We start from the raw sequence: 12,726 nt of genomic DNA, 5'->3' as shown, positions 1-12,726 counted from the left end.
TTTTGTTTGCTTAATTTCTTTTATACATCGTTCTAGCTTTATTATAGTATTTGAATAGAACATGTGGCAACGATTCGATAATTCTTTAAATGATATAAATTTTGTGCATTCTATGTTATAATATGAACGAAATATAATACTGTTAAGTGAATCTAGCGCCAGAGTGTCGCTATGGTAAATAAATAGAGTGAATTTTAAAGAGTGCATTTATTCTATTGTGGTTTATACGCTGTCGACGAAGCAGATTTGATTCAATCAAATAAGTTTAAATGAAATGCAAGAAAAAATGCGTATAATTTAATATTCCATACAAAGAAGTCATGTGGTGTACACATCAGTTTTTTTTTTTTTTTTTTTTTTTTCAGAATTAAATGAATATTACTGCATTATACACCAGCAATTATTGTGTACAAAAGTCATTGAATTTAAATATGTAATCGCTGTTGTTACGAAAATAATCAATTCAATAATGAAGATTATTAGAGTGCAACAAAGGCTATTTAAACTACTTTTGAAAAATGACGAAGATACACATTTTACCGATCTTCGTTTGCATATTGAAGTTCGTTGGTTGAGCAAGGGAAACATGCTTGAGCGATTTACCAAATTGTTACCACAAATAAAAGAGTTTCTAACATCCCAAGGAAAACACTACGAACAGCTGGAACAGTTAACAAATTTGGCTTTTGTGACAGATTTAACACTGAAACTTAATGAGCTAAATTTGAAATTACAAGGCAAGAATAAACACGCTGTAAATTAGATCAGCGTTATCAAGTTAATGTTAGAATTGCATAGGTCTCATGTCTTAAGAAAATTATTAACGCATTTCTCCAATACCAAAAAAAAAAAAAAAAAGGGCAGAAAGTCTAAAAGAGCATAATATTAATGCAGACTCATATCTTCAAATTGTATCTGCATTGCAAAATGAATTTGTTTCTAGATTTGTTGACTTTTCGAATTCAGAGCCTATTTTAAAATTCTTTATAAATCCCTTTATATTATTGATTGCGAAAGCACGGCTAAAGCAATTTTTAACTATTTTCATCTTAATAATATGAAAAATTTAGAAACAGTAAGCTTGCAGAATGATGTTATTTTAAAATCTTATGAAACTAATAAGAAATTTTGGAGCGTGGTAATCAGAAATCTGTATCCTATTTTAAAGTCATGAGCGGTAAAGATTAATTCTTATTTCTCAAGTACCTATAATTGTGAGACGTTGCTTTCGAATGTAACTTATATGAAGTCAAAGTATCGTTCAAAATTTACTGATTCGCACTTGGATAATTATGCAACTCAAATTATATTGTCGATTATAATAAATTAATAAAGCGAATTACAAACACAAATTTCACATATTAAAAAAAATATGTTTAAATTTGACATATTAAAAAAAATATGTTTAAATTTGACATATTAAAAAAAAATATGTTTAAAGAGTGTAAATTATAAATGTTTGTTATTTAGTTCCATAAAGTTATGTCTTTTAAACAAAACTAGTTTGCAATATGACGTTAGATGTTTGATTATGAAACTTGAATGGGTAGTGCCCGCTAAGAATTTTAAATTTTATTTTTGTGCTCTTAGTGACCAAAAGGTTGTCGAACCCTTTTCAAGGGCATGCAAAACTCGTGCGCTGTTGCACTTCTCATTGGTGCTTATAGATGGCGACACGAGCAAGCAGCAACATATCAATAAGCAACAAGCGAGCATGTCGCCACAATGGCGACCCGGAAAATTACACACACTTCCTCCCATTGTGGACAAATGACGAACTTCACACACGCTCCACTCCACAACCCACCGGCGACACAGCTGCCAATAGACTTGTGTCAAATTCAGCCCATCCACACACCGCAGCAAAAACCCATCAACACAACTATCAATTTCCTCTAACGAAATCACGGATGCAGGTTCCTGGGTGCTGCCCTACCCTGTGCATACACGTGAACAGCATAACTTGAATAAGCATTGCATTTCGTAGAGGTAAGCAAATTGTTGAAAAAAAATACCGAAGTAGAAAACTCCAAAAATAGTAACGTCAATGAAGTTAAGGTAGTAATTGAGCTGCATAGAATGCTGTGAAAAGGATTTCCTTAACACACTGGGCTCACAGCCACGCCTACAAAGCTGACTTAATCACAACGACGAATCCTAACTCCTCATATCGCATCAGAAATGCTTGGGAGTGTGTAACGATCTCTCCAACCATTCAACGCTCGCAAATTGAAAAGTCGGAATTCTTGAAACTAGTACACAGGAACTCTTGGCAAAAATATATTTCAAGGTGCTCCTTGCCGAAAATTGGTGATTGGCCAGTAAGGCGCAATTTCAAGATGACCGCTACACAAACCCAAAATAACAAATGAAAGAATTGCACAAATGCGGTGTCCATGCACATATCGATCTATCCTCACTTAAAAAAATCAGAGAATTGCACAAACTCGGCATTGCGTACTCCCTTTATCCATGTACACATTGCTCTATTTTCACTTAAAAAAATCAGGAGAATTCCTGAAGAATGATGACGTCATATAATGTTAAAGCAAAGTTACTCATCACCAAAATTGAACAAAATTTGTAGCTTTATAAACTGCATTTTAAATCACACAATGAAATAACATGAAAAAGGAAATATATATTATCGAGTATACGCACTACAAAAAGGAAGTATCGACTTTACCATATGTAAAAATTTCTGTGTCTTTAGTCTGTGGCATACAAAATCCCTTAACAACATCTAAAAACTTTCTAAAATTATCTGAACTAGAATATGCATACTGCCATCACCAAATAAATTCACAAAAATAAGAGTCAAAAATATCCTCCGTGATACTAGATTGTCGATAGCATTTCTTGCATGAACCTTTCTTGCAACAAACCCATTCAAAGCCATTTGAACGATCTTTGCGTTCGACCATACGCATTTCCCTTCGTACAAACAGGACACTTATATAATGACTACTAAGTAAACCCTCATTTACACACCGGTCAATTAATGCTTTTTTTCCCTTTCATTCCAAATAGTACAGAAACTTCAGATTAATCTCATCACATACAACCATTTTACGGTGCACAGCACAAAATAAGCAACGTACTTCCTAGCTGACATCCAATGCAGAAATAAGCCCTTACAAATATTTTCCCATCAGTCAAATTCACCGCAATCACGCAACCACTCACGTCATCATAGAGTTTCTATAACATTCAACTACTCGGGTTATCATAAATAAAACAATTTGCCAACAAATGAAACATTAACAATCCAAGGGGCAGCCTAAAATGTAGACTAACCAAACTCTTTTGCACTAATAGTAGAGAATTCTAGTCATATGAAACAGACCCAGGACCGAATTACAAAGTCATTATTATCTTAAAGGGCATGCAAAACGCGTGCGCTTCTGCACTTCATATTGGTGCTAGTAGATGACGACACAAGCAAACAACTATATACCTGAAGCCACGAATGCATCTCCTACCACGTGACTGCTACAGGTTTAAATAACTGCTATCTGTGTTTTGCGAAATTCAACGCAAATATTCCAGTAGAATGATTGATGAAGTAAAACAGCAGTCCTTTAGAACGCTTTAAATATTTAGAAAGTTTTCACGCCAGCTGAAGTTTCAACATAAACTAACTCGAGGGAAAAAAGGAGACATTCTAAGTGCAAAATTCATGCAAATAATTCATACTCAACAACAAATTTATGCATGATAGCTTTGTCAAAAGTCTTAATCATACTTGCTCACTGTAATTAAAATCAACATTCTAACTTTAAACGAATTCACTTTACAACGAAATAAAAGTTGGCAGTAGTAATCGTCTTCATATATTCTTTTTAAACTGGCTCAAAAAGTCAAGCCGATCTTTGATTTCCCCATCAAAATTCAAAAGTTCAGCCTTCGGTAACTTTAACTTTCGTTTTTCGAATAAATGATAAATTTCGTCTTCAAAAATTCTGTTAAAATACATTTCTACACTTATTTCTGCTTTTATGAAATTTTTGTTACATTCTTATATTATACGGGGCCCCTTCTTTTGAGCTATGGGGACACTCGTGTCCAGATGGGCTGAAGGGAGCTTCCAATTCTTATATTATCGCGCACTCGTTTTATATTTTTATCATCATTGTCTTCTAGTAATAATGAGGGCTAAAATTCCATAAGCGGCGTAAGTTGGCGCCAAACTATTTTGGCCTTCAAAATTTGGCGAAGTTTTTAGGCGCACTAAATGAAAGCACTAAAATGTGATTTTTAAACGTAAACAGAATAGTAATTTTAAGTTTTGCAGTAGTGAAACGCCGTTATTTTATGTCAACAGAATAGTAAAATGAGATGATAAAATACTAGATGAGTAAAACAAAGTCTAACAGCTTTGCATGTAAAAGTGTAAGTGTAGTCCATATGTAATTCATCATAAAATAGTAGAATGAACAATTCTTGTAAATAATTATTGAGTAAATAAATGTATACACTTATCAGATCAGAGCACTGGGAAGTCAGTTTTAAACGCAAACAGAATAGCAAATTATGCGTATTCAGCATCATAAACTAAAAATATTCAAGTTACTATCGTCGTGAAATCAGTGGCGTAGCGAGAGGGGGGCAAGAGGGTGCATGATACCCCGGGCGCCGCTCGTAGAGGGGCGCCAAATGGTCTCCAAGCAAGAGTTTCCGGAAAATTTCAGTTTTTATTTTGATCGATTTCTGGAAAATATACTTAAACTTAATAACTATTGTAATTAATTATATATAATTAATTATTTATTTTCTTGATTTGTCTGATAAAATGTGTAATAAAATGTTTGCAGTACATCAACCAAAACGTTCTTCCTGACCACTTGATTTCTCCAAAGTAGAGATATATATATATTTTGTTTAACGAAATGCACGTATATGTTCTGCTTTTATTTTAAAACGATTTCGCAAACATATCCAGTTTCTAAAATCCGATTCCATAATCTGGAAATGACATTTTGGGAAAATCCTGACGCTTCCGCTACAATGGATTGCGTTTGACTCTCCTGTAAACGACTGATGGCCTTCCTGGCTACCGATTCAACTATGTCATCTTGCTGAGACATCGTATATTCACTGCTACGAAGCATTCAACGCATGTCATACCGAACCCACAATATCCCCTAATTGTTTTGAGCAGTGAATGTGACTGTATGACGTTACTCCGCAGTAGAAAAGAAACGGAACATAAAACTCCATTACAGATCTATAGAGAAAATGTTTTTCCAAACCTAAGAGTCGCACTTCAAATACTACTTACTATTTCATTATCAAATGCTAACTATGAACGTTCGTTCAGCATATTAAATAAATTTTCACATATTTACAATCAACGATGGGACAAGATTCCCTAAGTCATCTAGCATTTTTAAGTGTGGAAGGATTAAAATTTGAAAGGGTCGACTTTGATGAAGTAAATAATAAATTTGCTTCATCCAAGGTAAGAAAAATGTATACATAGTAATTAATTGTATTCATGTATTATATTATTATTAATAAATATAAGTGCTCGACCAAGTCGAGGTGCACGTGATCGAAGAGAGAGGAGGGCAAATTAAAATTTTTAAGTTGGCTGGTGGTGTTAGATCTTTGGCACTCCACGCACGAACGTGTCTAGTTGGCTATGTCCTTTTGCATGCTAGGCCATACGAAATGTTGCTGTATCATTTTGTTTCGAAGCCTTGATGCCAGGATGTGACAGACGATGTAAGTGACTAAAAATGGCATGGTGAAATCCGGAGGGAACATAAGGTCGAAATCTTGAATCCTGAACATCACAATAAAATGATTTTCCAGGTGACAGCTGCATAGGCTGCAAGTTGAGATTGGAGGAAGATTTGCTTTTCAAGAGGGTTTGTAGTTCTGAATCCCGGTGTTGTTCATCCGCAAGGGCAGCAAACTTTATTGGCGAAGGAACGCCTAGTTCTTCAATACGAGACAAGGTGTCTGCAACAATATTCTGCGAACCCTCGATATAACGGATAGCTGTTGAAAATTGCCCTATGAAGTCTAGGTGTCTCATTTGACTAGGAAAAGTTTTATCCTGTTGAAAAGCATAAAGCATAAGCCTTTTTAAAGGGCGACTGGTGTTTTCAGGGAAAACCATCGCCAAATCCTGGTTGTGGAGAATCCTCCTCCTTTTAGTTCGAGCGCCACTGTAGAGACATCAGCATATTTGGAAGCAAGAGAGATTGAAAAATTAGCAACCGTTTTCGCCGAGAATCGAACCGCGGACCTCTGGAGTACCGGGCGAGCGTGCAGAACCACCACACCACGAAGGCACACTAGGAAAGCGAGAGAAATACCTTATAAACGTAGAGTGATAATGGTTTAGATGCGGAAGGATACTGCAAATTTGTTGCCGAAATTAAATCATTTTTCCATTTTTGGAACGCTTCGCAAGATTCTGTGGTCCAGTTTATAACACGTTTATCGTTTTTCTTGCTTCCAACCAAAAAAGAATTTAGAGGTACTTGTATGGTTACTGCATGAGGTAAGAAACGTCGATATAAATTGAGCATAGCAATAAATCTTCTTAAGTTCCTGACTGTAGATGGTTCGGGCATATCGCGGATAGCGGTGACTCTGGAAGGGTTGAACGCCATCAGCAGAAATTTCATGACCAAGAAAGGATACGCTTGGTTGGCCAAAAACGCATTTGGAAGGATTAAGACTGACACCGTACCTTTGAAAACGTTCAAAAACTGTTCTCAAATGTGATAGGTGTTCTTGCTCTGAAGAGGAGGCGGATTAAGACGTCATCAAAATAAAGTACACGAAAGTCGAGGCCGATTAACTCCTGATTCATGAAGCGTTGGAACGTTTGAGCAGCGCTGCATAAGTCGAAAATCATGACCGGAAACTCAAATAGTCCAAAAGGCGTAATAACCGCAGTTTCAGCTGGGTTAACAGCTGGGAATATCAGTTGGGTTAACGGGCATTTGGTGATACGCCCGCTCAAGGTTTCGAAAATAGCTTTTCCCTCTAAAACTTGTATACAGTTTTGAATGTGCGGGATTGGGTAACGATGAGAAATTGTAACTGCATTTAACCGGCGATAATTGCCACTTACCATTTCGTTTCCGAACAAGATGGAGCGGATTGGCCCATGAACGTTTTGAAGGACGGCAAATTCCCTGTTCCATCCTGTATTAAAATTCCTCTTTGGCGGCTTTAAGCTTGTCTGGAGGTAAGCGTCTAGGTTTAGCGGCAATTGGAGGTCCGTTAGTTTCAATATAATGTAGTACATCGTTCTTGGATTCGGAAATACCCATAACTGTGCGCGTGATTGTAGGGAATCCTCTGAGAAGTTGATGCCATGGGGAGTTACCCAAAATCAGTTTAATGATCAAATCTTCACAATTGCGAATTACTCCAGGATAAGTTAAGTTGGTTATGGAATCTATCAAACGGCGATTCTTAATATCGACAAGCAAAGAAAATTTATGAAAAAAGTCAACGCCAATAATAGGACAGTAGCAATAATGAATTGCCATTGGAAGTTGCGGCGCAATCCTAAATCAACAGATATCAGGCGTTCACCAGAAGTTTGAATAGGAGTTCCATTTGCTATATAACGTTGTAACTTAATAAGGCGCTTTTTTCGTAAAAATATGGTGGAACGGCAGAAACATCAGCCCCGGTGTCTACAAGAAACCTTAAGCCCGAATTCTTTTCGATGACGAAAAGGCATGCAAAATTCCGGCTGCTGTCAATCACAACTTCGAGCAACGGCCCTTCTCGTTTCCCTGGTCACGATGGGTGGTATTTGTTTGCCTTGTTTCCAAATTTGTGGTGGTAAAAAACAAATACCCGGAAGAGGGCTTTCATAACGTTTTCTCAGGGGGTCAATTTCCTGTATTTCGACTACGTAATGTGGAGAGGTTGCGGTGTTAAGATGGATACTAACTTGGATGGCTACTAACTGAGCAACCTGTTTGGACAAATCATCAATTTGAGCCTGTAACGACACAATACCTGGACCAGGAGCCTGCACTGCGTGTATTTGCTCAGGAATGGCCAGTTCGTGAATTTTATCAGTGATTTCGAGAAGCTTTTGAAGTGGCTCGCTACTGTCCACTAAAATGGTTTGCATGTTAGATGAGAATCTATTCATCCATAATGTTTTAAGAATGTTATCCGTTAGGTTACCGGCGGCTAAGTCTGACATTTTAGACAGCAACTAAGGTCTTATATCATCCAACTGTAAATCGTGCAGCAGCTGCTTGATTTTAACTGTTTCGATTCTTCATAAACAGAAATTAATTTTTTTTTAAAGATTAGTATTTGTTCGTCGCCGGTGGATTCAAAATTATTTCACGAGCTGTTTGCAGTACCTCTGATTCTAACGCGGCGATCGCTGTATAAAACTGAGTTTCGTCGGCAGTAATGTAACTCAGTTTAAACTGCGCATCCAATTGAATGAACCATAACGATGGGTCTCGGGGACAAAAAGGCAGTGGCTTAACTGCCACTTCGCGCCAATTGTGAAGCAGCATCGTTGTCAACCACTTTAGATCAATCAAATATGCACAGTAATAATATGTATAGAAAAATAATCAATATGTATATAGTGACACAGTTTCTTGGTACTTGAAATTAGAGAAGTTGGCGGTTCAAATGCAACAGGCGATATACATATCCGCTGAAATTATGACTGAAATAGACTCATCGGAATGCGGCACAACGCTTGAAATCACAGGTGAAATGTCTTACTTGCATCTCATCACACTGGATAACTTACTGGTGCTCAGAATTTTGACATATAAACTCCATATTCGTGCAATATTGAAGATTGCTATTCGTAATAAATACGGATCACCAATTATGGTAGTACAATTTTTTTTAGACAGATCGTTAAATAATTATAACAATTGAATAGAATAAATATTATTCTGTTTTTGGTTGCTATGGGTTACCAGATTGGCAGAGTTGAGTTGTAGTAGGCAAGTTGCCACATATCTATTTATCTATAAGGTATATTAAACTTTTAATTGTTTAAAAATTGTACTTTTTTTAAAACACTTATATAAATATGTAAAATAAAGAACAGCTTTTTAACTAATTCTAGAACATCGTATGTTTGAATTTTTTCGTCGACACAGATGCATTTCCGAACCCAAGGCTAGTGTAGTTAGGTAGGGACTGTTCTTAATATATTTTTGAGTATTTTATGGCAGATTCAGCATTTTATTATTATTTGTATTATTTTCTTATTACGAATATATTCTATACATTATATACTGAAAGTTTTTTTGTGGGGGCGGCGCCAAAAAGGTATTTTTCCCCGGGCGCCAGTTATGGTTGCTACGCCATTGCGTGGAATTCAACACACTAAACAACGAAATCGAAATCGAGTCAATGGCTAGGCGGCAATTAGTAACAACCGCTATTTTAACCGTCTCTGTTGGTTAATTGCCCTAAGGCGTTGGTACTTAAGTTTTTAATTAGGGCGATTTACGCCACGCCAACTAGGCGAAACTTGTCAAATTTTGTGAAATGTAGGTGGAGTGGAGGGAGATGATTGGCAGGAGCCTGTCACGTGGGTGGTCACCCACCCAAGTTCGGACTCCGAGCAAAGCAGCTTACGCGTGCAATGAGAAATATTGGATGTATTAATAATTATCAAGTTTTGAAACAGGTTAATCCAGCTTGCAATAATTAAACTAATATCACTATCTAAATGAAGACAAATGGCACAACTAAGTGCAACAGATTAGCTAAACAAAATATTCAAATTCATCCTTGCTGTAAAACCAAGGCCAACTTATACTCAAGGCCTGCCAGACTGAACGAAATTCCGGTTCCCAGTTTTCAGTGGCTTTCGCGAAATTCATCACTAGGTGGCGCTCGCATTCTGCTACAATTTTGCTATACGCTCACTATTTGTAACGTGGCTCGTTATTAACAAAAAGTGTATTTTCTGTCTAGCTGCTGTATATTTAAGGGCTATAGTTAACAAGCTTGGTGTTTTGCGTAACTTTATATGCATATAGGTTTAAAATTGTGTATAAAGCTCATTGAACTCAGTTCTGAAATTCCTCATCCTGCTTATTTAATTCTGAAATCTTTGTGCATGTAATGCTGTTATTTTCAAAATTTTGCTTGTAACTTTCTTCTGATTAATCTGGAATGGGAATGGTACACATGGATTTATGTCAGGTAGTTACATGTAGGTAATGTATCAAGATGGCACTCATGTATATGTGTGCTTAATAGTGATAATGTTTTGTGAAATTCAGTAATTTTATTTCATGTATACATTATTCTTGATAATGAACTATATCAGTATCTCACGCTGCCAGCCATAAAATTTTGTACACATGTCATTCTGATAAATGTTGTATGGGTGTAAAAATGTCTACCTGCTGTATATTTAAGTGATGCATTTAATAAGCTTGTTTTTTTGCCTAACTTTAAATGCATATATATCTAAAATTGTGTATATAGCTCATTCTACTTAGCATTGTGGGCATGTGTGATGGATATATTATTTATATTCAGCCATTGCAAGTTTTCAAATTTTATCCTTGATATACAGAACTGAACGTTTTCTTAATCATATATTGTGATTATGAGAGTTATTATTTTTTTGTGTGCTGTTAAAATATATTTTATGATGTCTGTGTCTCTTTTATTTATAACAAACAGATTGATTTGATCAATAGCTTTATCAAAAATTTCATTATTTTCATTTGAAAAATTGAAGTTTCTCTAAAACACTGAAAATGTAAATTGCTGCAATGCACTTAATTCAATTACTAGTTTCTTAATGTTAACATCAATGAAATTTAGAACACAAATGAAAGTGAAGAAAAACATACCTGTGTAATATTAAAATTAGTCAAAAAAGCAACCTTGGGTTTGAGTTTCATTCAAAATCTATGCCACAGTAAGACTTTTTTTTTTTTTTTTTTTTTTTTTTCCCTAATACTTTTAGAATGTCTGCAATGCAAATACTGCACAGAGATCAAAATCTGCATTGTTTAAGCTTTCCTAAAAACAGTTATTTAATAATTAAAAAAATTCTTCAGTATGTAAAATTTAATCTCTTTAAGTAATATTTTTACTTTAATCTCTTTAATATTTTAACTTTTTAATCTCTTTAATATTTTCTCTCTTTAATATTTTTACTCCAAAATATGTTAATTACATCTTTCATAGGGGATACTAAATTATTTTTTGGCCCAGTACAGCCGATAGAAATATTTTGAAAATTTTTCACTGAAATAGTACATGATCTGAAGCTACCTGTTAACTTCTTACTATATAAATAATTAAAAAATAAGGTGTATACTCTGAATTACCTTTAAATTAGAATAAATAGTTGTAATGCGTACAATCCAGAATAGCGCATGTCTAGATGAAAGCAGGAATTAAAATCGAGATCAAATAGCTGGTGTTTTATGTGTGAAAAAAAATAGGGTGAGATAGCTTAAATTTCCATGTTTTCCTTCTAATTAAATTATTTTTACTAATAAGAAATCAACAATTTCTGACTACTATAGATTAATATTTTTTAAACTTTGCATATAACAAGACAGAATTCGTTTTTGGTACTTTTCCGATTTTTGTAAACATTGCAAAGTGTAGCAGAATTGTAGCGCCATCTTGCGGTCAGTAAGAATATCACGCAGGCAACCGAAAACACAAAAGAATATTTTCACACTGGCAGGCCTTGAGTATAAGTTGGTCTTGCTAAAACACAGATTGGACAGTGGTAGTCACGTGGGGGTCACCCTCCCGTGAACTGTCCACAGCTAATGCATCTTGAAATAGTAGATATCACAATTCAGTGAAGTCTTGGTCTGAGAAATTAAACACTAAAGTTCTTGTACAACACTGAGGCACATGAGTTATTGAAACTATACACTATGTACATATAGGGACGGCGATATTTGAGCGAAGTAGCAAATGGTGAAAAACATTTTACACTAGCAATAAATAATCAGAGCTTTGAAGATCCAGGTACACGGATCATGTCCATAAGTCTATAAAGTTTCAAAGACACTGGTAAAATGACACAATGAAGATAAAATAAAGATAATAGTACTATGTACAATATATACACATTTCACCATTTGCTACACTAAACAACGTTCGTTCAAAGCTTTAAATATTCCACATGTTTCGATTGCCACATGCAAGAAACAAAACTAAAAAAAAATAACTAAATAAAATTAACTAAAAACATTCGTAAATTATAAACTTCATGTCATATGAAATCCAACATTCTCCCACCAATAACAGCTTAACTTTCTGCAAATATTTATATAAATATAATATTAAATATATATATAACAATAATATTAAACATTAAAACTTTTAAAAACAAACACAGTATTTCAAAATTAAATTTTAAAAAGAATCTGGCTACACTAAATTCGCGCTCTTACAGTTACCGAAATAAAGCTCTAGGTTTACCACAAGAAAACATACAGCCGGAAACCACAACCAAATTAAAATCGCGGCAAATAAAAAACTCTCGCCAAGCTTAGCGCTCGCCCTGATTATGGAATTTTAACCATTATGAGCTTATATTATGATCCATTTCAGTCGCCTGAGAATAAATTCTACGTAAATTAACAAAATTATATCTAATGCTTCCTTTCTTAACATTATGTCCTTTTAATAAGTCCTACAAACCATTAAAGCATTCCCAAAATTAGCTCTTACAGGAGAACTTTTGGCTTAATCTTAGTATGC

The 12,726-nt window shown here is 35.0% G+C and overlaps 1 long non-coding RNA gene across 1 annotated transcript in view; it reads right to left on the bottom strand.

The window, feature by feature from the left end:
- The window catches only part of LOC146996059 (uncharacterized), a 116,283-nt gene that overhangs the window by 103,192 nt on the left and 365 nt on the right, over nucleotides 1-12,726 (bottom strand). The gene's annotated exons all lie outside the window — the stretch shown is intronic.

Source organism: Stegodyphus dumicola, chromosome 8 (genome assembly GCF_044657685.1).
Source record: "Stegodyphus dumicola isolate Sdum_Otavi_A_Nest chromosome 8, ASM4465768v1".
Lineage (NCBI taxonomy): Eukaryota > Metazoa > Arthropoda > Arachnida > Araneae > Eresidae > Stegodyphus > Stegodyphus dumicola.
This window is presented reverse-complemented; position numbering and strand designations above follow the sequence as displayed.